At 31.5% G+C, this 27,883-nt stretch overlaps 1 long non-coding RNA gene across 1 annotated transcript in view; it reads left to right on the top strand.

Annotated features, from left to right (window-relative positions):
- LOC129916775 (uncharacterized) overlaps nucleotides 1-15,555 on the top strand; it is a 30,668-nt gene extending 15,113 nt beyond the window's left edge. Inside the window, exon 3 of the long non-coding RNA XR_008772549.1 lies at nucleotides 13,798-15,555. This is a non-coding gene — a long non-coding RNA (uncharacterized LOC129916775). The remainder of the gene's footprint in view (nucleotides 1-13,797) is intronic.
- Nucleotides 15,556-27,883: the final 12,328 nt, after the last annotated feature.

Below are 27,883 nucleotides of genomic sequence, written 5' to 3'. Positions count from 1 at the left end.
TTACATTGGCTTATGAAAAAATACATCAGTTAACGAAAAAAATCGTTGCCTTACAAAAAAAAAACGTAGACTTGGGTGCATTTCTGTTTTAATGATTAAAAATTGAATCTTGCTTTATTTAGCTCACATTAGGTTTTTGTTTAAAAATCTATGTAAGTTGAGCTGAATATAAAAAATATTTGCGTATTGACAAGGTGTCTCACGATAAGTCGGACTCATCAGTTGACTTAAGTGAGCTCCACCGGGTCGAAACGCCAATTTTTGGTTTGGACTATATTAAATTAATAATTTAACAAGTCCAATTAAAAAATACAATTAATACAACGAAAAGTTTCGTTAGCTAACAAATATTTTTTCGTAATTTAATTAAAATGTTTATTAAATTTACGAAAAAATTCGTTAGCTAACGAAAGTTCTTTCATAAATTAATCAAAAAATACATTGACTAACGAAAAATATCACCGTGGTTAATTAAATTTTACGTTAATCGATGAAAAATTTCGTAAAGTGATGTAAAAATTCATGAACTCTCGATCAAAAATTTTTATGAAAAATTTCATTAAAATACTAAAGTTTTCGTTGATTGATGAAGTTCTTCATTAACGTATGAAAGCCATTTCGTTGAGCCAATTAAATTTTTCATCGGCTGAAAATTAATTAAATTTTCGTTGGCTCAACGAATTTTTTCGTTGTATTTACGTAAGGATTTGGTTCAGTGTACCTACCCGATTTTAGTTGAACATCTTATTTAGCTTAAACTGTACACTTAATGAAATATGTATGTTTTTTGAAAAAGGGCATAAAAGTGTTTCAAATTATGATATTTGGTTTAAATTATGAAGACGTAATTATTTTTTTAGAACAACATAGGTACCAACATTTTCTGATTTTTTTTTTTTAATTTTTATATAAAAAAATAATATATTTTTAACAAAAAGTTCCAACAATTTTCAAAGACAAAAAAAACCTAAAAGCTCATTTTTAAGCAAAAAATCAAAGGAAATACTTCGTTAAAACCAATTATTTGCCGTTTTTAAAGATAACTTTTAATACTTACATTTTTTTTAATTTTTATAAAATTATGTTATTATTTTTGTGGGCCTGTGTTATCATGGCGAAGAAAAAATGAACAGTATTTAAAAGTTTATATCCGAGCAACCAAAAACGATATCAAAATTTTTCAAACGTTTAGTTACAAAGAATAACACTTTTTCTAAAAATTAAGATCATAACAAATTTTCTATTATTAGTATGAACAGAGAAATAAGTTTTGCATTCTTTCGATTGTCCCAATAAATTTAAATTTCTTTTTTGATTAAAAAAATCATAACTTCTACAATTAATATCTGATTTTGATGATAAAAAGCTTATTTGATTCATCATAAATAGAAAATGTAGCTTGAAACAGTCTCCGAAATCTAAAAAACGCGGAAAAAAGGTTGTACTTTGGATTCAGCCCATAAAATCTACACCCAATTCGGTGCTTGAGTCTAATAAAAAAATATTTTCGGAAAGAACAAGTACTCTTCTGCTTAGAACTGTAGAAAAAATCATTAAATTTACCGAAAAATGACTGAGTAAAAAATCGCTGAAATCTGAAAACAATGAAAAACGGTTTTTTGACGATAACTTGAAATTTTGAGGATCTATGAAAAATTTGAAGTGATGAAATTTGATGTACTCAGTACCTAATACATACAACCTCTGGTAGGTCACTTCCAAAGTAATTAACATGATTTTGTATTTTGTAACACAGTGTTATTAGTAACAATCCAAAGCATCGATAAGTTCATGCGCATATATTTTTTAACTCAGTCCTTATAACTGATTTTATCCTCATCTGTCTATCTGATCTATCGGGTGAGATCGCTTCTGAGCTTACATCCTATTAAAAACAAAAAAAAAAAAATATGAAAATCAATAGCACAGGAGTCTACACGGAGAAAAAAGAATTGCTTAAAACAAAGGGATTTCAGTATATTTTTTCCCCAAGAAGACTTCCGACTTGAAATCAATGGACAAATCTCCTTGTTTTCTTAAAACTTTCTATTTAAAAGAAACCATTGAATTTTATATGAAAATCATTTTATTTCTAGACTTTAAAACACGTAAATTTTAAATGCATTTTTCATAATTCTAAAAATATTTTGCATTTTAATTCCCACCTTTTACTTTGATTCATTTAAATTTCAAAAATTAAAAAAAAAAAACAATATTTTATTCAACTTAATTATGTTTTGTCAAAAAGTAATAGTATGGTCACACTTCTGGTATTTGATCCATTTTAGAACCATAATCATAAATAAATATTCTTAGTACTAATTACCATTAAAATAAAACACCAACAAATTTTAAACAAATTTAGTTCTCGAAAAAATTGTCATAAATTAGTTTTATCGCAAAGGGTGTTTCAGAAAGAGGTATTAAATTTGAAGTTTTAAGATATTGAATTTAATTAGACCGCTTTTGAAATTAATACATCAGTATCTTGAAATTGTTAGAATAAGTTATAGATAAAAGATTTAACACACAAATTTGAATTGATTATAGAATTACTGGTTGTAATGTGTGGGTGTAAAAGCGAGAAATGCGGCAGTAAGATCAATCAAATTGTGTCGTTATGCTCAGCATATACTTGCTGATTATAGAGCAAACTTAAATGATCGTCCAACGTGTATGAATATTATACATAAAATTAGAAAGAATAACACTAAACTAAGAAGTTTAATTAATTCATGCATTTTCAAGCAACAACTTTTAATATTTATGCGTCACCCTAAATTTTGTCAAAAAACCTTAAATAGGTTATACAAAATGTTTGCATTATTTTCTACTTAATTATGATAATATTTTAATAAATTTCTGTCTATGAATTCAAATTGAGATTAAGCTGTAATTTAAAAGCCAAGATATAGCTTTATTATTATTATTTTAGACTGATATTTTCATGGTGATTAATAAAAAGAAATGATCATAATAATTATTTTGTATCTAAATGATGTCAGCAGCAAATACAAATTTGTATTAATATTTCTTGGTCAGATTTATGATTGGAGATATGATTTTAGCTTTCTCCCAGGAATTTTTAAGTGCGGGAATTTATTATTGAAATGACGAAGTTGGAAATAAAACTTTGTGTATTTATTACTGTTCGAGATCAACGTAGATGGAGTCTTCGTAAAAAGAAATACAGATGTGGAGGGAATCCCTTGAGATTATGATTCATTATTCATTTAAATAAATTCTCGTATTAAGAAACATTTGCAGCTTGAATTGTTTTTTTGTTAAATTAAAATTCCAATAATTTTACTTTGATTTTATAAAATTCTATGAGTTTATTGCTACCGCATAATATTTCTTAACCTCGACAATAATTCTTATTCTCTCTCAAACAAAGTGAAAAAAAAAGAAAATTGTTTGAATTTCACATTCCACCATATTATACACCGCAATGTGCCCATAATTGAAATACTCAAGCCGCAGCGATATATTAACTCATCTATAAAATTTACATAGCTTAAACTATGCCTATTCTCGGAACCTACAAAAAAAAAAAAAAAACATCAGAGGGGTCCCCGTCCCCGTTCGACTCGGGCTGAAACATCACCAGAGACTCTAGCTCACAGGTTTGAGTTTCATCTCATATTCTTTCTATCTAAACAGAGAATATAAGCGAGCTCTTGTGCTATTTTCCGATTAATTTCTTCTAAAAGATGTCACATGCAAATGCTTGTCTTTGACTCTGACCAATAAGGAAAAACAGACGCAGATAATGTAAATAAAATGTCGTGTGCAATTTAAAAGGGGCTCGCCGAAGCCCCCAGAAAAATCTATATGACTGTACCAAACTTAAAGTCTATAGAAATACATAGAGAACCAGTATCTTATAAGTACCATGTTCAATTGAGAATAAGTTTATTCGGTTTTGTGTGTCGGATGCAAAGTATATACGAATGTTGTTCGTTTTTTTTTTCTTTCTTTTTTATTTATCAAGTTTGGTGCACTGCTGGAAATCGCGATAAGGCTAACTATTATTTTTTTTTGACGGGTGCTCTTATTTGAACGATGGGGATCCGGTACGGAGCCACATGATGCGTAGGTTATTATGTGTTGGAGTTATTTTTTTTTCTTACCTTCCTTCAAACATATATTATGACTGTACTCATAATACTCGAATTTAATGAAAAGAAAAAAAAATTACAATTCGAAAACGGCTTTAACATTAATAACTCTTGCATTAAGATTGAAGAAACTATTTTTAATTGTCTTTAAAGGGTGATTCAAGAAGAAATATACATTAGCAACCAAGGAGCGCATTCGTTGGCTTTTAATCTACAAATGTTAAAATTGGACAAATTGTATATGCGCTTATCGAATAGAGTCTTTTCGGATCAAGATTTTCTTCAATTTCTATAAATTTCTCAAAACAAATTCAAAATTTGGATTTGAAAACATTTGATTAATGATGATTTGATATGTCTTCGTATGTTTTTTTTATAAAAATTTCACTTTACGAAAACAAAAATAAAGTAAGATCTTCAAAGTATGAGAGTAACAGCTCAATTTTGCTTAAATTATACATAACCAATTATACATTAGTTTCTGTAAGGCTTTATAGAAGTAAAATTGTTAGTCGAAAATTTTCTTCTTTTTTCATATAAAAAAAAAAAACACTCATACGCCATACATCAACTTTTAACAACTTCAAAATACTATAATTTTCTAGGGAAGGTTATGTTATTTAAATATGAATTAGTTCAAAGACTAAAAGTAGAGAAAAGATTTAAAAAAAAAAGAAAGGAATTTTCAATTAATTTTACTTTGGAGCCAAAGGATTGTGAAAAAGCTATTAATTTAAAAGAGTATCTATAAATCTCTCCTAGACTCCTATCGTTGTCTAAAAAACAAAATTTATCTGTTGCTTTTTTTCCAAGCTTTAAGTCTAAACAATTAGGTACCTATGCAAAATCTCAATAAATAATGATGTTACAGAAGAGAGAAAGGGAAAGAGAGAAGTGTAGGTACTCGCAGGAAAAAAATGTTCCGTTCATGGGTTGGATAAAGTTTTCTTATAAATTTTGTTTGCAAAACTGCTTTACCTACTTTAAAGAAAACATCAATTTGGCTTCTGACATTTTAAAATATATTGGAAATATATAAAAATTGATAAAACTGTCCTTAGTTATTTTTGAAATTAATAAAAACAGAGCTATCAAGTAAAAACATAAACAAACATACAAACCTCTTTTCCAAGATGGCTGCGGCGCGGCGGTATTTTGGTCTAAAACCTGGCCAAAAATATTTGGGCACATTTTTAACATTTTTAACATTAAACTTTTTGTGACTAAAAAGTTATTTGGAAGGAAAAATTTTCATTTCTATATTCCTACAGTAAAGCCCACTTAAGTGCTTGCCTAATTACCTGCCGACAATCCGGGAGAAAAAAAATTATTAAAAATTAAAAAAAACACGTAAAATCCTCAGTTATAATTTTTCTCAAAGCTTATAAATTTATCCTTAATTTTGTTTTGTATTTCAAGTTGTTTCATTAAATAGTTTTTGAGAAATTAAGTTTTAGAGATGAAATTTAGAAAATTGTTTTTTCGGTTTTTTTGTAACTTTGTATAAAATGCTGCAATGTTATGGACATTTTTTTATCATTACTCATACCTATCATAGTTTGAAAAAGTTCAATTTTGATGGATTCATAATTGAAGTCATCGGGGCCATCAAAATTGACCTTTTTCAAATGAAAAAAACCACTTTGCGTCACTCATTTTTCCAGCTCATATGGAGTCTAGAAAATTCTAAACGAATACCTTTTTGTTGCTTGTTTAAAGTTGGTTTCTTTTGGACTTTTAATGGTTTAAAATGATCCGTGCTGTTAATTACTCTGCGGAGTGTTGAAACACTTGCAGAAACACCAGCTTTTTGTTTGATTTTTGCCCCAGAGTCAAATGAATTGGAGGCAGATCTCAAAATTTCTCGTCGATTAACTGTTATTTTTGCCGTTTTTTACCTTAATTCATATTTTTCCTGTACGAACTTTTATTTTTGAGGTACGAATAGGCAACACACTAAAACTAGGATCAATTTTGGTAGCTATAGCAGACCCGGTCAGTACTTGTTCCGTTAACAAATTAATTTTAGCTCTGTCGACAGTATTCAAAGCTTTTAATCTACTACTTTTTTTTAATTTTAATTAAATGACAAAATCTCACTGAGAACATTTCAACCTTTGATTTAGTATGCCAAACACCTTAAAACTCTCATAAACAACGAAGATATTGAAATTAAAAGACCGTGTGTCTATTCAGTTGATTAAAAAAAAAACTGCATTTTTCCATATGGGACGCTTTGTAAGAGAACACGAAAAAAAAATAGCGGTACTTTGAGAATTATTCTTTCTGATTTGGTTTCTCAACATCGCAAGCTAACTGTAAACATCATCAAATGTTACATGAAAGCTCAATCTTAGGAAAAAATGGACAAAATACCTTTGAAAATTTGTGTGCTTATTCAGTTGAAGCGGAGTGTATCTCAAGAATATTGTGCCAAAATTTGAAAGTCGGTGCCCCTCAAAACTTCAAAACTACTGCACCGATTCTTTTGAAATACAATTTTTGTAAACTCTTGGAAATTTTTCAATCATGTGCTTTTTAAATTTTTTATTGATTTGCTTCACCCAGTTCTCATGTGGGTGAGGTACGTACTACTTAGTGTACAAAAACCTCTGAACTCCCTTGGTCTAATTCAATTCTCAAGTGTGACGGAAAAAGGTTTTTGAATAAATTGAAAAACTACTAGACTAAGAACCACAAATAAATTGAATAAAGGAGTCTGATGATCAGATTGGCATCCGTGAAACAGCTGTAACTCTAGCTTGACTTAGAGGTAGAACTTTCAAGTTGCTGTTGTTGTTAAAAGATTTAAATGGAATAAAAGGAAAACAACAACCAAACTGCAAATAAACATACGAACAATTTAAAGTTAACTAAAAGATTCATTCTATGGACAGATAAAATCAACCAACAAATATTTAAGAAGTGCTTTGACTTAAGACAGAACTTCAATTTTGCAATTAAATTATTTCAAATCTTGCCTTCATTAACTATCAACTGCTGAATTTTTAGATAGCATGTACCTTTTACACCTTTTACAACTATCAAAGTAAAAATTGAAAACAAAAAAACACCAAACTGTTCTAAGATTTCACGCACCATGTAATCAGCTCAGGTCTTCGAAGTTTTAAGTGCGGTTTTCTAATATCTGTATCTAACCCAACAAAAATCAGTGTAGTGCAATTTTTAGCAATTAAAAATGCCCTTAATGACTGGCTTACTACCTAAGTAAGATATCCTCTACCTTCCTTTCATATGCAATAAAATCTTCACAATTATTGCCTTATCAATGAAATAATAATAAATATACCTAAAATAATTAAAAATTTTGCGGTCAATAAACGCCCATTTCATGGTAAATCAATTTATAAAACACACTTTGCACCTGTACTTCCGCTATTGGCCTTTAGAAAATATAATGAATTATTATAATTAATTGATCATTTCACGCAGTAAAACATTAATATAAAATACACATGTATTTTATTTGAGGAACCAACACCCCCAAAAAAAAAACAAAAAAATTAAGCTAAAACATTATAATCTTCACTATCACAATAGCGGCACACAGCGTGGGAAAAATCATGTTGATTTGACATTGAAGAAGATTTGGTTGGCAAAAAATAGTAATCTTTAATTTTTAATCGAGGTAATATGTATTTATTTTTTTCAAATGTAACTGTTTATTTTTTTGCAAACTCATGTACAATGTCTCTATATCATTGGACCAAACCCACATTCTATACATTAAAATCGGCTTTGAGGTGTCACCAGCTTTTCTTCTCTTCTTTTTTGTTGAAACTTTCAAATTTTTGATTTGTTTGCTAAAAATCAATGAACTTCACCTCTGAGCTTCTTTCATTTTTTTTTTGTTTAATCTTGATTTATCAGCAATCTTTCGGTGAATCAATAAATGTCCGACACATATTTCAATGTGGAGGCCAAAGTCGTTGTATTTTAGTTTCGCGTATCTTCAAAGTTATTTAAGGTAAGTTGATAGTGGAGTGGAATTTCTTGGATTAAAGGAGAAATATTTAGGAGAAATTATATCGTTTATAGAAAGTTTGCGCACTCTTATCTTGAAAGAAGGATTACAAACGGGTTGGGTTCGATATCCCGCTTTTTATATTTCGGTTTTTTAAAATCCCGCTTTTCATTATCCCGCTTTTTATAATCCCGCTTTTTTAAATCCCGATTTTTTAAATCCCGATTTTTATAATCCCGTTTTTTTATCATCCCGATTTTGCAAGCAAAACTAGTTGTTTTATTTTAAAAAATCGCGCGATCTTTTAAAATAAAACAACTAGTTTTGCTTGCAAAATCAGGATACTAAAACAAATTACAAAAAGAGAGATTGTTCTAAACGCATTTAATTAAACCCTTTAACAAAAAATATAATATATAAAAAAAAATAAGAAAAAGTAAAGAATGTGATACTAAAAAGAAATCAATTAACAAACTAATATTTACTTTAAAGTTTCAGAAGAACAATCAAATCGTGATAATCCCATAGATTAATAATAACATAAAATGATCACAACACCTTAAATTAAGTACACACTACATAATCAAAAGAAATTTCATTTAAATATATTTCAACTTATATTTGAATGCATTTCAACAATTTTGATATTTAAATAAATGAAATTCCTTTTACTTGTGAACTCAATTTAAGGCTTTAATCATTTTATGTTTTTATAAAAGAAATACCGTTTTCATAATGTGTTGACGGTACGTATTGTTTGGGCTTTACAACGCAAAAAATCAGTTTTACTAATTTTTTGTCTATTTCTCATGATTTTTTTATTTGTAAATTAAGCATGTATTTTGTAAAAAAAAATCAGGATTTTCGGGATTTGACGGGATTTTAAAATGCGGGAGTTCAGAAAACGGGATTTAAAAAAGCGGTATTTTAGTAAACGGGATTTTAAAACTTTTTTTCGGGATTTTCGAAAAACGGGATTTTAAAAAGCGGGATTCCGATACGCTCCCATTACAAACAAAGTATAGAATTTACACCAATTAAATTACTAGATTTATTGGAGATACATACCTACATGTTTTGAGTGTTTAAATAGAAATTTAGAAAATGTATATGAAAAAAAAAAATTCGTTATTAAAAGGTAAAAAACGACATCTGAAAACGAATTGAGCTTCAAAACAAGTATGTAATTTGATTTCTTTTATTAAGATGCATTTTTAAATAAAAAATTTTCAAAATCGTTTAAAAAAAATACTTTTTTTTTAAATAATTTTTTGAAAACAAAAATCAAAAATAAAATTGGTATGCCATTTTGTAGAAATTACTAGCCAACATCTTAAACTAAAATTTCAAGAATATTCAATGTCCCGTTCTTAAAAATTATGTTTTTTTTTTCAAAATTGTATTTCTGATTTTTATTAAAATAATGTAATTGCTTGAAATTGAAGTAGGAGTTTGGCAGAAAATTAGATTTGAAAAAATCAGATTTGAAAAAATTAAAATTTGAATTTTTTTTAACAAAATCGTTGGAGCTGTTTTTGAGAAATTAAACTTTTCCGAAATTTTTGTATGGCAGGTACCGTTATTTTTGATTTAAAAAAAAATTGATTCCAAAAACCCCTCTGGAGAGTCTCCAAACAATGCTGCATACCAAGTTTGATTTCAATCGGTCCATCCGTTTAGGCTTATACAGACAGACGGACTTCCGGGACCCACTTTTCTTGCATTCTCATCGTAATTTCATGTCTGATTGTCATCTCAACTTTTTTTTTCCTGCAATTGTGGAAAATTTTTAAGGAAAATTGGGTTTTTTCTTCAACGAAGATCCGAAGAACAAGCTAATAAATTTTATAATTAGTAACATTTGTTTTATTAATCATAACATTATAAAAAAAATAAGGCTATCATCAGAAAAGTCCTTGGAAGATTCTATCTCGGTTCTAAATCGGTATAGTAGTTGATTTCCAAGCAATTAGACTCTTTTACCAGTTCAATCAAATTTAAATTTTTCGTTTGAACAATTTGAGTACTTTCGACTTTTCTAAATTGACAATTAATCCCCAACGTTTGGAATATTCCTGTATTCGATTAATCATTAGTTGAAGTGATTCTAAAGTATATGATAGCAACACAATGTCGTCTGCAAATAGTCGAATAAATTCTCTATGAAAAGTGCTAATTAAAGCGAGCTTGGGGGCATCCTTGATGTAAATTGGAACCAATCAGATTTTCCCTACCATTTCACACCGAAACTCGAGCGTCATGATATAGACTTTCGATTAGTCTTGCAAACTTCACAGATTCTTTTCGACCCACAGTAGCAAAAGAGTTTTAAAATCAATGAAGAGATTGGGACATTGTTTAAATCGCAATGGAGAGTTTGGGTCTTGTGAAATTCTTTCAATTGCCCTGGTTTTAGTGTGCTGATCCTGCTTGGATGAAACCAAAGTTTAACATTTGTCGTCTGTAATTTCTCAGACTCGTATAGGATTACTAAGATTTTTTTTTTAAATTTGGTTATCCACCAAATATTGGATAGAAAAGCATTGAAGTAGGGCTTCTAAAGTAAAAAGAGAAACCGGCTTAGCAATATTCAACTGAGATAATAGAACCACAGTTATTATTAGAAGATTATTTTGCTAACTCTTGTAAATTTTTGTAACAATCTAGTTTATCATTTTAAACTTAACAGTTTTTTTTTATAGAGTCACACTTCAGCAGTCTTATAAAGCAAATATTTAAAATTCTTCAATCCTCTGCTTAGATTACTGACAAACGAATAATTCACCTAGTTAATTATTCACAATCAATATACACTCTTACAGTTACAATTAATCAATATTCATACTCGATAAATTAATTATCATATCTAAACATTCATAACGAAGTAATTTCTGTGGGAAGAATCTGTGCCTGGTTTACCTATACTCATGTTCTTTTGCTTTTTCATCTTTTTTTCTTAAATGTTCATTGAATCTTTCATTCATATGTGTGGGAAAAGCCCATTTACATTTGATTCACACCAAGATACGACCCAGAGAACCCAGAATAATGAGCAAAAATAAATAAGAACACAAATGATTAAACCTCATTTAACACCAAAAAAAAAAAAAAAAGATTGAAAAGGGGTTAATTGGAATGTGGAATTGGATTTACCAGAAAGTCTCCAAGTAGTCGGTGGTTGGTCGGTCGTTTGTTGTTGATGCGATTTGCACAAACTTGCGATTCTTCTGGGTTTGCTCTTGGTTGAAATTTTAAGTTCTCAGTAAACAGGTGAATGTTTTTATAACTATTTTTTATTTTTTTTTTTGTTTTTGTTTTTAGTATTTTACATATCATCTGGTTAGATCAGAGAGTTATTCATCAAATTAACTGCTACTGAGTTCAATAAACTCTTTTAAGACAAGACACTGTCATCTTGTGATTTTTCTTAGAATGTCCAAGTCGGTATTATAGTCATGATAATTTAATTATAAACACAAAAAAGGTTTTTTTCTTAAAGCTTTAATTAGATATTAAATGATGAATGTCGAACCCGTGGATAGGTAGGCATTTGGCACGAATATGACAGAAAAAAAAAAAAAAAAAAACTAGCTTGACAAGGGAAATCAAAACGAATTTGTGACAATTTTCCTAGGCTGTTGGTTTTTATTTTCTTGCGAGACTGTTTTTAATAACTTAACTAGGATAGTCTTTGCAATTAAATGTATACAATAATAAAAACATTAAAATAAAAAGTTATAAAAATATTAAACTAAGATTGAGTTGATGATTTGCGTAAAGCAAAACAAAAATTAGGAATACTATCTACATACATTCGCTTTATCATTTATAAGAATAACTTATAAGTCATTTTTGTAAAATAACCCGAAACATAAAATAACCCGTGACGGTGGGTTTCAAAACCCAAATATTTGACCTTGAAACTAACAATCTAAGAAAAAAAGAAATTTTATAATAATGAAATTTGTATTTATGGCCCATATCAATGAGTCCAAAAATGCTCAAAATTGATACAGAACTTGTCGAAATATTTTTTTTTATATAATATGGTAATTTTAGATAATTATTGAGTTCTTCAAAATGGGCATCTTAAAAATTAGAAAGAATACCTATTTTTTTTTTTTTTTTGACAAAGCAAAACATTTTTTTAGGGGTGGTCAAAAAAGTTTAAGACTGTTTATTATCAACTCTGACGATAAGAAGATGAATATTTTGTTCAAGTATTGAGTGAATGTGTTTATATAATTTCTATAAGGGGGTATTAGCATCTAGGTCAAAGTTATATTGCACGCTGTCAACGTACACTGTGGCGTATACGTGCTCTTTTTTTTTATTGTCTCTGAGGTCTGAGCTACATACATCCGAAACTACTGAGGCGATTTACTTCAAACTTGGTAGTTAAAAGTTTTTGGTGATTACCTAGAGGTTCAATAAAAATTGTATTTTTTGGCCAAAATTATGGGTAATTGCCATATGGCTTAAATGGAAAAAAACTGTTTTTCGCAAAAACGACTCTAATGATTTTGATTAAAAAAAATATATGGTATGTGTTTTTGTACAAGAATGTTAAAACTAAGAAAAATTTTCAAAAAAATTGTTTTGGATTTAAAAATAAGATAACATTTTTTTTTTTTGAAAAATCAATTTTGAATGAATTTCATTGAAACTTTGTTTTTATATGTCGATTAATATTTTCTTTTAAATGCCATTCCAATTTTTTTTAATTTCAAAAAAAAAAATTATATAAAAAACTATTTTTCTTTTTCAAGAAATTAAATGGGCTACTTCGTTTGAAAGTCAAAATCATTTATAGAGTTGTTTTTGTAACTTTTAACCAAATTTTATATCATTTCTTAAGTGTTTTTGTTTTCAAATTTCTTAATTCTTTTTATGAATTTTTAAAAAGCTTTAATATTATTAGCAACTTTTACCATAAGAGCAAATGCGTGCGACTCAGTTGTGCATTTTGTTTATTCTATTTTAAGAAGGTTTGGCGGATTTATTTCAGTTGAAGTAAAAAATGTTACTCTTAGCCCTAATTTTCACCTATTTCAAAAGTCTGAGCCTTTAGAGCCCTTTAGATAAAAAGGAAATTTTTTTTTACAGTGGAAAATTTTTTCCTCTCTAAGGAAACTTCCAAAAACTACTAAGTTTTTTGGATTTTTGATTTAAAAAATTCCACATCCTCTATGTTGATCTCAGAAACAGCGGCAAATATTCCTGTTTTGTATTCTTCCATTTCTTATTGCATTGCATTATTTTTATTGGCTTTTGCAAGAAGTTTTTGTACCTAGCTTCCTTCTTAGCTCGTGGTCATATCGGAACATTGTAATGATAAAATTATGAAAACGTAATCTATTGGTCAACCCTTTCCATCCCATTTTTCAACTTCAACGGATTGATTGACGCAACGGATTCTATGGGTTAGGCTCTAAAAGTAGTGTACGATTTGACATTTTTCTAAAAATTGGACTTTTGATATTCAAAACATAAACTCCAATCAACTTTAACCTGAAGCCCTTTTAACCTAGAAAACTGTCATTTTTAAAATGTTCCTTATTCCAACCTTCTTATTGTTCTACCATATTAGTAATCAACTAAATTCTGATGTTCACAAGGCAAACGATAACAATATCAATTCCCTTCATTGATTGCTCTTTAATATTATATTTTTGTATTCTCACTCCGCAGAATGGCAAATCATTCACAAACAACCCAAGAACATGCATATAAGATAAATATTGTACATATATTTTTCTTCGTAGTCCAAAACTCAAAGTCAGACTGGGACTGCTGCTGGTCTTTCCAAGGAGGAGCGACGACTATGACGACGACGACCGACGACAACGGGCAGAAGGCACTCTATGGCAGTAGCTTTAGCTTGGCTTGGCTTTGGCTGTCTCCTGGAAATTATTATGCCCGTCATGACTGCATGCGACTGATCAAACATAATACAAAATGCGACCGGCTACATTCAGTCCTTTCCTTTCATCATTCGATCGAGTTCGGCTACGGAGTTATTAATTCCTGGCACATTCTAGGCGCCAAATGCACTATTATACGAGTACGCCGTGCTGCCGTGCCGTAGGCATAAACTAAGAAGAAGAGTGCTGTGCCTGATGTGCCTTTAACCATCGCCATCGTCCGCGCCTCGCCCGCCGGCCGCCACCGTTGGCATACTCGTTGTCCAAGTCTAAGTCTTCTTCGTCGTCGTCGGTCGTCCATGTCGGAGACGTACCACGACGTGCACTCCTTCCGTCATATTGGTGACTTGATTCTGTTCTAGCTTCCTATTTTAAATGGAAAACCAGCAAAACGAGAGGACAAGAGCGAGACCCACAAATGGGGAATAAAAACTACCATCCATCGTGTCCGAGGAGAAAGATGGATTAGGTACACCACCAAGGTGGATGGAATGGACAATTGTTTCTCTAGTTTTTAAGAGTTGCTATACAGAACAAACACACTATAAAGAAGGGATATGGAGCAGCCTCCTGTTCAAAAAAAACAAAAAACTTGAAAAAAATGTATTCCTAATCGAAGAAGTACGTGAAAGTGTGAGGTTTTTGCTTTCTTCGGGACTCGTATAATCGCCAGGCAATGCCAGAGTGCGGCCGACAGTGTGACTTACCGCGAAGGGATAGGCCCGGCCCAGCTCGGTCGTTATCGTTATAGTCTTTGTCGTCGTCGTAGTTCAGCTCTGAGAATGAGAAAAATCCACACAAATCGAACTTTGAATTGCACCATGTTAAAGTAGTTGAACGACCATATTGTTAGCTCTGGCTGAAAAGCAAAGCTATACTAGAACTCGAAGAAAAGAAAAGAAGTCTTGGAAATCACTGCAATGCCGTCTGGAATAATAAGCTGTTTAACAGAGGTTCTCTGTGATAGTTCTAGAAATCATAATGTAGAGTTCTATGCTGCGTGTAATTTATTGCGTACCATGTAACAACTACCGGGTTCACACGTCTGGCGTTCCTTCTTTTTTTTTTATTTAAAGGCACGCAGATTCACCTACAATAATAATAATAATAATTATACTGTCGTCGTCGTCTCGGTTTTTGGTCTTCGCCTTCGACGTTGTCATTTTTGGGTTGGCATTGTGTTTTTCTGTTCGGCAGTCGTCTGGATCGATGCGATGGTGGTGGCCATTTTCATTGAATAAATCGATTAAATGGAATTAAAGTGTCACAGATTGCGGGAAAGTGCTGATGCCAGCAGAGGAGAAGAAGATTCCCTTTCAAGAAAAATATACACAATCACACCAATAATAATATGAAAGTCCCTAAAAGTTTTTTTTTTTTTATTTGTTTTTTTCTTGTTTTGCAACAGAAGGTATATGATGTAGTCAGTCTGTGTTGATTGTAAAAAAGGACACAAGAGTTTTTGGAAAAAGGACTTCATCTATATGGATGGGGCGGCTCGGCTGTGCAAAAACTTTTACTTGTGTTCGGCAGTTTTCACTTTGTTTCTTTTGTGGTAAAAGTTATTCTGCCGCAAACTTCACAAACATTATGTTTAGGGAGTCCCGAAAAATATTCTTTAGTTTGGGAAAAGTTTAAACTTTTTATAAAATTTGAAGATAATAATGAATATTTTTGGTTTTTTTTTTTTTTTTTTGAAAATCAAACAGAAAATTGAAATAAAATGGAAAATAAATCTTATTCACTTTATTAGAATAATAGTTCTTATTTGTGTTTGTGTAGGTTCTACGTGTTTTCGTTCGTGTCATATTATTTTGTGTATTTTGATAAAAATTCTTCTTGTAGAAATGAACAAGATGGATGGACTAAATTTTCTTTCTCGTCTTGATAGTTATTATTTAAATGATTTGAACACCAATATTTATACCTACTATTACATTGCATATGTTTATAAAAAGGTTCAAAGTAAGCGAATGTTTTAAGTTTTGAAAAACAAACTGATTGATATATTTAACGATTTATAAAGAACGCAAAATTATTTAAAACCCTATTTTTTATTTTCAAATTAATTAATAACTTCAAAAGAAGCAACTCAAGCGTTGTTCACAATGATGCAAGAGTCATGATTTCTAATTCTTTTCTAAATTCCGTTCCTTGAGTCGGGCGTTATTATGCATTCGACTACTATTCTTCTTTGACTCAAATATGAAAGTTTATTTTTTAGCTTCTTCAATCAATATTTAAAAACACAAATTTCACAAAACCAATTTGTTTTATCGTCATATCCAATCCAATATAAAGGATTTTTTGGGAGACAGACACAATAAAAAAAAGTTCAAACAATCATAATTTACAAAAAAAGCTAAAAGCAATACCTTTTTTATTTTCTCATTATATTAATTTTTATATTTTAAAAGCTTACAAAAAAAATTATGCAATTTAAAAGCAAAGTACTTCTTCTAAAGAATAGAACCATTTTTAAATTTTTACAATGCCCAAAAAGTATAAAAATAATTTATTGAAAACAATCATTTTCATCAAAAAAAGCAAAAAAAAACATGAATTTGTATCTTCTCATGTCATTAATTCCATTCGCAACAACCTATACAAAATTTTATACCATCTGTAAGATTGTTGTCTTAGCTCAAAATATATATATTGATCAGGTCTATGAGACATCTACAAAAAGAGCTAGAATTTTTTGAACTCGATCAAATTTCATTAAAAAAAAAACAAAAAAAAAAAAACATTTATTTTTATGTTGTCAGGCTATGGAATCAATTTTTTGTTTGACAACCTATAAAAAATATATACCATGTGAAAGCTTATTATTTCACCTTTTATATGACGTATCAATCTCATTTCAAAAATGCCTACAAGAAAAGTTAGAATTTTTTAAAGTCAACCATGTCGAATTTCCAGACTGAGATTACGGTACTTCCCACTGGTGGCTGTTCGGGGGGCAACAGATCTCCACTGGTGTTTTGAGGTTTTTTGCAAGTTTCTTGATTTAACATTGTGTAGCTTGTAGTTAGTCTACCGTTATGAGTGATATACCAAATGAAAGGTAATTGTATCAGGATGCTCATAAAAGTTTAATAAAACTTCGCACACATATAGTCGTAATTATGGTCTATCATTACTTCATATACTTCATTCCTGTATCTATCAAAAAAAAAAAGATAAAAATAAAAAACGATGAAAATCGGTTAAAAAGGTCAAAAAACGTGTTTTTTAAAAACTTGTTTCTTCCGTTATTCAGTCAAAACTCACTAAATAATTTTTGCGCATGTATGCATAAGGCTAAAACCTACATAAGTTTGAGATTTTTTGAACTCTCCAAAGCTAAACGCAAAAAAGTTAAAAATCAAAAATTACCCAAAAATACCCCTAAAAAACAAGGTGTTTTTCAAAAATTCATATTTCGAAACGCAGAGTGTTGGAAAAAAATCCGTATTAGACCCCTAATTTTTTTTCTCTCATCTTTCATCTGGCATCTTTAGAATTGTCAAAAAAATTTCCTTTACCCAAAATCATCATTTTGTCATAGCCCCAACACATGTACAAACAAAACGTTATAGCTTAGTTTCAAAATTTTTTAGAATTTTTTTTTAAATGCAGTTATTCTTAAATTAATCTCATCTATCTATAGCAAAAAAATCAATTCTCTACAATTTCGCGTTTAGATTTTAGCCCAAATTTCATCTTTCCGTTTTACCCCTGTTTACCCTATTAAATGACGAAATTTTTAAAAATCCTTCCTCTGAATTAAGCTTTAGGTTATTATCTTTCAAATAACCTATAGAAGATTTTTGTATCTCTAATAGTTAATTTTGAATTGAAATTTTTTGCCGCACTACGAAAGTGCGAGAGTGTAACGTTAGAAAATGGTGGTAGTGGCTGTCATGGTTCATTGATTTATAAGACGTTATCACGTCAAAAAAAAAATCGAATTTGGGGGTGAATTGGGACTTAACTTATTCGATAGACATTTGATCTTGATTCTTGATACATTTATTAGCTTTGATAGCTAATTTTCGTACCTGACCACGGAAATGATGTCGCAATATTTCATTTACTAGTGTGGTATTAATTGTTAACTTTTTTTGAATAGAAAACTAGTAATATCAAAGAATCCAGTCTTATTTAATAATTCGACTAAAAGAGGAAGGATGTTAATAAATTATTATCGTTTAATATGCTTATTTGATTTCATGTGTATTTCTTTTGGACTTAATATGCTTTTAAACTGACTTATTACACTTGTCAGTCTCCTATTTAACTATTGATTGTTTTGCTCACGAAGACAAAAAAAAATCACTTCGTCATCGTTCATCTTCTTGATCATTCATAGAATGGACGTAAGAATTGGCAAAACAGTAGCCAGCCGAAGCAAATCATTCAAATGTACCCAAGAGGCCAATACCATAATATACCCGAGATAGTATGCCGAAGCCGAACCGATATCATAACTAAACGTCAGTCAGTGACGGCGGCGGCGGCGTCTTCGTCATCGTATACTCCAGTATAACAACTTAAATACCTCTAATAGCTGTAATTTGTCGATTGGTTATGCAGCAGCTTCAAATCAAGTTGTCGCCGATCGCCGCCGCGTCGGCATCTTGGCATGCAGCAATTTGTTGCAGCCAACAGCCGCCGCATAGATCAATTGTGACTCTCTTTAGCAAACTGAACCATTATGTCTGTGCAGCCAGCACCAGCACACCACCATAGGGCTTTCTTCTTTCAAAACCATCAGCAGACTTTATAGACATAAGCAGGCAAGGTAAAGCTGCCAAAGTCAGTATACCATTGCACTGGTGGCTTGATAAGAAGACGTGACTAAAAAATGCCGCACTTGTTGCTGCCGCTAAATACCTGTCATCTATGACTATCGTGTTTTCTATTCTTGGCATAACAAGAAAAGCAACTTCCTTCGTGTGGACATCCAAACGATGACAACGACGTCGAAGACGACAACGATGACAACGACAACATTGAGAGGGATATAGTATAAGTTAGTTAGTAGAAGTCTCCCGGTCTTCTTCGTCCCGATTCTCCTGATTCCTTGTTTTTCATGGTTTTTCCTTTGAAAGGGAATCTTTTGATGATGATGATGATGGCGTGCCAGTAGCACTTTCCCGTAATCTGTGACAAATTAATTTGAATCGATTTATTTAATGGAAAAATTGAACAAGCTGTCCAGTCTATCTACTAAAAGTAAGACAGCTTCCAGCCAAGTTGGTTATTATAAAGTATATCTTTTTTTTTTCTTCTTAGTAAATAAAGATTTTAAAGAAGCATAGAAAGAACTCGTTTTGTATTCGCTTCTTATGACTAAGATCATTATAATATTACAAATAGTTGAAATAAATCACAGACAATATTGGAAGTGTCAAACCTTTCCGGCAGTTTAATTATTGGAAAATTGGTTATAGGTATTTTTTAAACGAGCCGAACAGCAAGATGCATATATAGCGATTTTGTCACTTTTTTAATTTGAAAGAATTTTATGAAAAATTACAGTTAATTAAAATAACAAAACCTATCTTGGCGATGAAATTTATAATGCCATTGTACGTTGAGTGTGAAATATAAATCGTTTGTGCTACTTGTTAAAAAAAATGAAAAAGATAAATGGTTTTTTTTTTTGCTGTCTTACTATCAAATAGTTTTTGCATGAGAAATGATGTTTATTGATCTTTTTGTATTTTAATTATAATTGTCTATCAGTTTTGAAACTTCAAATTCAAAACTTATAGTTCGCTCGACAAGTCGAGGTCGAAGGAACCTAAATAAAACAGGATTTAAGATTTGAAAACGTTTTTTTTGAGTTTATCAAAGTGACCTGAACTCATAAGAAAGTCGATTTTATTTGACTTCCCAGTTGTAGCATATTTCCACAGCCGATGCTCGTTTCGTTTCTCTCTATTTTTGTTTAAAAACTGATTCTGTTCAACGAAGAAATGTTAGAATAGTAAAGGACAGAACAGTTTTCTGAGAAACGTCAGAACAGAAAACAAACAACAAACACATTTGACAGCTCTCAAGAATCTGTTCTAAACAGCTCTGACTCAAAAGCAAGCACAGAAACTCTGGTAATAAACTGTTCCAGATAGCTTCAATAAATAGCAAACTAGAACAGTTCTGAACAGAAAAACTTCAATAAACTGCAAAAATTTATAGTTTTTAAAGTCTGAATACGGACATGGATTCGTTTTGGGATATTTCCAATAACTTGGCCATGTTCAGACTTCAAAAACTTAAATTGAAAAAAAAATAAAATGCACGACTGGGGCCGCACGTACTTGCTCTTATGATAAAAGTAGCTTTTATGTCAAAGATTTAAAAAAAAAAATATTTTGAATTAGTTAAAATTTGATTTTTTTAAGGAATTTCATAAGAAATGCAAAAATACGAAATTATTTTTTTTAGTTTTTCTTACGCCATATTTTTGTTACTCGTGTTTTTTTTGACAAAAATAAAAAACGCAATTAGCTACATATATTAAAATCACTTAAAGCATTATGTATGTCAAATTTAGTCTAGAAAATTGTAATAACTCATTAACGGTGTACGGGAAGAGCCGACATCAAAGTTTAAAAAAAATGTAAGGTCATATTTCCATTATCCGTATTTTTTGAGAAAAATAAAAATGCAGTTACGTTAGATTTACGTATAACATTACTTGTGTAAAATTTAATCGAAATCGTTAGAGTTATTTACGAGAAAATTGCAATAACTCCATTTAGATGTACGGGAAGAGCCGACATCCGCGATTTAAAAAAGAGTTAATGTCATATTTTCACTATCCGCATTTTTTGAGAAAAACTAAAAACGCAGTTATGTTAGAACTGCTAACAGCATTACATATATTAAATTTAATCAAAATCGTTAGAGCCGTTTTCGAGAAAGTTGCAATAACTCCATAACTTTGTATGGGAGGTATACGTTTAAAGCGAGATATTAAAAAACAAAAAAAAACCAACCTTGGAAATTACAAAAAAATCATCTGTACCAAATTTCAAGAAAATCCCTCAACCCGTTTAGGCTGCAGCTTCATGTACAGCTTTTTGTGACGACGCACCGACGCACCGACGCACAGACCGACGGACGTCATGACGAAAACCACTTTTTCGGACTTCTCCATCATCGTAATGTTAGTTTTGATTAAAACCTCGAATTTTTTTTTTTACACGAAACCAATACTTGCCCTATTGAGCAAGTAAAAAACAAAAAGCTGAAAATAATTTATTTGGACATTCCCTCAGTTACTCTACTACAAAGTATGTATAATGTATTAATGTTTTTGGAAGTGCGTTGAAGAAGAAGCATATCCCCAAATGACCCAACCCCTTTAAAAACAATTTTCGAGAAACGAAGTAGAAGAAGGCAAATTCTTCACCAAAATACATAATTACAACGCAAGAACTACGTTTTTTGGACTTTTGTACAGGGGTCGAACTACGGCATACGTACGTTAACGTATTTACGCATTATGTCTCTATCATTTTCTTCTGATTAAATAGAGAGAGCAATAGTCAAAACGTTCACGAACGTATGCCGTAATTCGACCCCAGATTTGGGGGAAGTTAGGATAGAGCGTTTAGCACTTCATTCTTTCGAATCGGTCAATGTTAATTTCAGTTAAAAATGTAAAATATATAGTGTGAGCTCTTTGGCCTTTGGACTCGAATGAGTCGAAAAATGGTAATGATTGGGATGGAAGGGAAAATAGATACCAACGACAGTCCGATTTCCGGTCCAATTTACAAATGGTTTTTGGTGCGGTAAATCTAACCGTAACAACTTGGTACACTTTAATATCTTAGTGCTGTTTGTGCCAGCTTAATTTCAACATAGTCTTTTTTTACAGATATATTTTTGTTGCTATATAATTCTTAAGAGTATCCAACTTGATTTGGGAAACCGATCAAGTTATGCAAACCAATGGTATGCCTGTTGCCCGTCAAAGATATGTAAAACCGAAATCTCCAAAAATCACGTGCCCGGCAATTTTTTATTTGCTTTGGTATTCATAGCTCTGGTTTTTTCTGGCTTTATTAATGTATCCCTCATAACTTGTCGCTGGATCATCGGAAATCGTTAAATAATAGTTTTCTCCAGATAACTCTGGGAGTGTTTTTGATCTTTCAATTTTTCACTTTTTTGGAAACTTTGAAGGGGAAAACGCACGTAAAAAAAAAAAAACGTTTTTTTGCAAGTGTAAAATAAAAATTTTACTAATATGTATTATACAGGGTGTCCCAAAAGTAATGGATCAAACGAAATATGCTGAGAGGCCAACTTTAGGGCTCTCAGAATTTGGTAACTTGTTTATCCCAAATCCTTACGGTTTTCGATTTAATGCAGTTTTTGTGAAATTTCGAAAAATCCCGACTTGGCAATAGTATTTTGCTTCCTCCACTCATAATAGATTTCTGTTTTTCACAATTCTTTCAATAAAACATTGTCTAATATTGAGAAACAATTAATTGATCAAAATATTTTTTATTTCATGCGCCATTTTGCTGAAATTTAATTAACAGTTCCATGTTTTATAAAAACTCAATTTCTTACTTTTATTTCAGAGCAACACCATGAAAAAAATTTTTATGGTGTGGCACTGGTTTAATATTTTGAAAACTTGCCGTGTTATTGCAGTTTTCAAAAATGTATAAAAATTTCCAAAGTTGAAATTAGAACAAAAGATATTACAATTTGAATGCGAAAAAACAGAGGATTTCAGAGCAAAATAACAAACAAAAATCGAGGCTTTTATTCAGAAAGAAATAAACAAAGAACAGTCGACAAAATGTGTTTATTTTTCTTTGTTATTTTCTCTGAAAAGCCCTGTTTTGCTACTTTTAAATTGTAATATCTTTAGTTCTAAGTTCAACTTTGGAAACTTTTATACCTTTTTGAAAACTGCAATACCGGGACAAATTTTTTAAATAATAAACCAGTGTCACACCATACAAAATTTGTTCATGGTGTTGCTCTGAAATAAAAGTAAGAAATTGAGTTTTTATAAAACATGGAACTGTTAATTAAATTTCAGCAAAATGGCGCATGAAATAAAAAATATTTTGATCAATTAATTGTTTCTCAATATTAGACAATGTTTTATTGAAAGAATTGTGAAAAACAGAAATCTATTATGAGCGGAGGAAGCAAAATACTGTTGCCAAGTCGGGATTTTTCGAAATTTCACAAAAATTGCATTAAATCGAAAACCGTAAGGATTTGGGATAAACAAGTTACCAAATTCTGAGAGCCCTAAAGTTGGCCTATCAGCATATTTCGTTTGATCCATTACTTTTGGGACACCCTGTATATTGAAAAAAAAAATAAATCTCTAATGATACCTTAGAATTTATGTTCAAAAGACTCGGTGGATTAGTTTGTAAGTAATGAGGGGCACCGAATCGACTTTGAAATCATGAGTTATCACAATTTTGATGGCCCGAAAGAAATTATGTTATGTCATAGTTTTCTGAAAGTTCTTTAGCGGACTAAAGAATTTCCGATGAAAAGAAGAATTAAAGATTTATAAATAACAGAAGAGGGTTAACTTAAATAAAAGACTTTCTTCCTGTTCATTCCAACTTCTGCCCTAAGTTGTGGGTTCAACTATAAGTACTTTAGCCTTTGTTAGTTACCGAAGCAGCCCGTGATAATTATTAGGGCTAAACTGTTGTCTTCCAAAACAACTCGTTATAATTACCAGAGCAACCTCTTATTATTGAAATGACCTGTGATGCATACCACATACCAAATTATCGAAGGCCGCAAACAACAACGTATTTATTATATTTGTCGCCAACTCATATAAAAACCATAATCACAGAACAGAGTTACAAAAACGACAATTTCTTCACAAAACCCACCATCACACCAAAAAAATCCTATCTCCCAACACGCAAACTCATGCGACCCATTCGTGTTTAACTTATTTATTTCTCTTCAATCAATTTCATTTCAGCAAGAAAGTTAAATTAAGTTGTAGTAGACTTTTGCAAAAAAAAACTTCTTTCCCCAAAATTAATTTCACCTTCTATCAATTCTTCAATAGCATTTACTTAAGCTTTCAGTATATTCATTTTATTCCCAACAATATAGTAAATTCCAGGATTGTCCGTAAACTTTATTCGAATTTTTCTCTTTTTCTTCTTTGTATACTCGTATATCTACCATTCACTATATTGCAAGTGACACTCTTAAGAGTTTATTCAACTTGTGTAACAATGTTCTTTTCTCCTTTTCACCTATCTACTCTAGAATCTATGTGTATTGGTTCAAAAACTTTTCCATAAAGACTCTATATTGTAGTGAGTAAAGAACTTAACAAAAACTTTGCAAACTTTTTGTGTCCTTTCTCAAATCAAATCCTGTTGAAAAAGAAGAAAAAAAAAAAATAATAATCTTTTTTTCCTTGATCTCCATCGGTAGTATATCCACATGCAGAGAGGAGGATGAAAAAAAAAATATATATACAAAAATTTGCCGGCAATGTCGAAGTTGTTCTTTCTCAATTCTATCTCAAGTAACAACTATATGTACACAAGAGTAAAGTGTCAGCAACAGGGTGCTTAAAGGATTTCCGCCATTGAATATAACCTAAAAATAGAAAGCAACAAAAAAAAAGAAAAATCAAAATAAAAAAGAAAAACAACTCTAGTATATCCTTCCAGCATTCAAGTTCTCAATTTCGAGCCCCCTTCTTTTCTATGTTATTCTAATACATGTACACTTTTTCGCTGTGATATCGTTAAAATCCAATTTACTTCTACCAATTGCCCTTATATCAAGCCCTCTGATGCGATGCAGCTAGGATAAGTCCCCTTTCTTCCGGGCCCCCGCCATTTTACCATCCACCATCAAAACATAAACGTTATTTAATTGAAATCTCCCCCCCACAATCTAGTACTTTTTCACCCCGCGGACACCCGCCGCCTGTGGACCGCTGTGATGCTGGTTGTATTGCATGATTTTTATCCAAAATCGGAAAAAAAAATTACAACGAGGAAATAGGAAAATAAAAATCCCTTTATCTCATCCATGTGGATTGAGCTTAGCGCCACAATCTATAAAGGAAGCGCAGGAAGACCATCAGGACCACCACGTGCTGCACAAAAGAAGAAGACTCGAAGAAATTAAGGAAACAAAAAATTAGGTAGGTTTTTTTGTTTTGCAAAAATAAAATTTCTACTCGGTTTGTTTGCCCACTTGTCTAATCCGCATTGAGTTGCACGAGAAAAAGGACGAAAAAGGACAAAAAAAAAAATCATCCCCATCAGAATGATGTTGCATTCACATCACACCATTAGAACCAGTACCAAGAAGGTTACAGAAGAATATTTTTCCCACCCAAAAAAAAAAATCTTATAGAAAAAGATGGAAAAAGATAGAAAATAGATTCTCTAGATTTTCGGGAATTCATAGTAAAAAGCATTTAATCCGCACTAAGCCTTTAAGTGCCCCTCCAAAATGGATGAGTGCCATTGCTGGCACCAGTATACCAGACCATTGCCACCCATCTGGAACACAGCACACGCCTTGCATTTTGCTTGTGATGTTTTGCGGCTCTTGCGTCCTGCCCTTCTGTATCCTTTTTTTTGTTGTATTTTTTTTTTTGGTGAAAGTGAAAATCAAGAGCAGTGCAAAATAACAGAGAGTAGTCCTGCCTGCCTGCCTGCTGATGCCAGTTTTGGCGGAAGTGGGTGACAGGCGAGGGTGTTTTTTTTTTTTTTTTTTGTTCGTTTATAATATGATTGTCTTTAAAAGGGAGTACATTTGCCGGTATAGAGCGTATTTGATGGCAAACAGATATACACCAACCAGAGACCATCACTGGAACCAGCATCACTGTCGCGCAAAACGAAAATTTATTTAGTCAGTTCTGGTTCTGAGTTCTCTGCGATATTGGCTTGAACCAGCGCTGGAACTGAAACTGATGGTGTTCCAACTTGTTGTATGTCATACATATTAAGGCGCGTTGCTTACACTTTTTTCAGAGCTGTCGCGCTGTCGTCGTTGATTTTATTGGATTTTTCGTTTTAGGTAGAAGGGGATGGGGTATTGGGCTTTTTGAAAATCAATATACCGTCATGGCAATGTTAGTCAGTTACTGACGACACGACGACTTGAGGGTTGGAAAATTTTACCAGTTTGAAAGTTGTTGAAAAAAAATCAAACAATGCTGGTATATTTTGGTTCTTCCAAAATAAAAAAAATAACTTCTTGCGAAGTGCTTTTAAGGACTTAAGATTGGATAATGAGTCTAAGGCTGTGGGGATGGGAGGGGAGGGAGAGAGGTCTACAGATAAAAATTGTAAGGAACCGGAGCTAAAAATAATGACGAGAGCTCACGTAGAAGTCTTGTAGGTAAGTTCAAGAAACAGGGGGCCAAAAACTGGTACTGGAAGCAAATCCTACTTCTTAGACTTCAAGACACAAGAACAAAGTAAAAACTGAATTGGTATCAGAGTTATTTGGTACCGTTTTTTTCAGTGTGCGTTTGATATCTTCTTAGGTCCCAAATTGAAAATTGTGAGAAATTTGGTGAGACTTCGACTACTTTCTTAGAAATATTCCAAAGAAATGTGGGTGGAGATTTGAATGAGCACTTCGCCAAGTCGAATGAGGACTATGAAAACTCTTATCGTGGTTGGAAGTACGGATCTATAAATCCTTACGTATGAAGATCACGGTTTGAATGTCTTCTGTTCAGAGAGTGCAGGGGCCCGGGCCACAAATATCTAGCTTAAAATATTTAATATTTTTTGTCTCAGGTTTGACTCCTTAGGCCTATTGCGTTTTTTACGCTTGGCACAGTCATTTAATTCTACAGGAATCATACATAAGTGCGGTCACACGCATTTTTGGCTAAATGCTCTTGTCAGCTGTTTGTGATGAATTCTGATATATGTTTCAACTTTCAACTGTTTCAGTGCCTACAGCAAAAATAGCGAGAAGTGCCCGATTCCGTTTTTGAGTTTATTTGTGGTTTACACATTTCATTATCAAATTGCTTAAGTGGCCACATTTAATGCATCAGTTTTTAGAGTGGATTGTTTGCAGTTAAACATCACTGGTAATACTGATATCCAAAGGGTTTTATAATGACAGATACTGCGGATCCAAAGATGTAGTATTTGTTATTTTATAGTAGTTGTGTGAGGCTTTTTCAAGACAGGGTTGGTTTTGGAATCATCATTGAAACTGTTGTCGTCAACCAATTTGACCAAGTCCTGGACTGGACTTGAAAGAACTGCTTCAAAATCTCCTACGAAAAAAGCAAATACATTTTTCAGGCTATTTTCCGAGGATTTTGATATTCCTCGAGAACCAGATGCCCTGACTAACAATTTTGCTTCTATAAAGCTTTACAGATGCTTCTGTTGCTTCTATAAAGCTTTATAGTTGGGGCATTACGGGATCTCCATCTGAAAAACCGAAAGTTTTTTTTAATATTAAATTGCCTTGCTCATTAATTTATTTATTGATACTGGTGATACTACTGCCTGAATGCTTGGATTTTGTAATTTTAATTGATCTGGGACTGCTTTCCCTTAAAATCGCCTGTAAAACTCAAAATCGGCGAGGAATTTATTTAAAGAGTAATGTTCTTAGAAGAGTTTCTAGCATTGCTTTGAAGCCAGAATTTTGTATGTGAGCAGGAATTTCACTTGGAGTTTTTAGCAATATAATCTTCGCTTTGAATAACACGCCTACGTTTTGTTTCAATGGATTCAGCATATGACTGTATTGCATCAATATCTCTAAACGAAATGATTTAAGAAAATGTTGTGATGTGCTTTGTTGTCAAAAACTGATGTTTCGCAAGCTTC

The sequence above is a fragment of the Episyrphus balteatus genome, chromosome 3 (genome assembly GCF_945859705.1).
Source record: "Episyrphus balteatus chromosome 3, idEpiBalt1.1, whole genome shotgun sequence".
In the NCBI taxonomy this organism is placed as follows: Eukaryota; Metazoa; Arthropoda; class Insecta; order Diptera; family Syrphidae; genus Episyrphus; species Episyrphus balteatus.
This window is presented reverse-complemented; position numbering and strand designations above follow the sequence as displayed.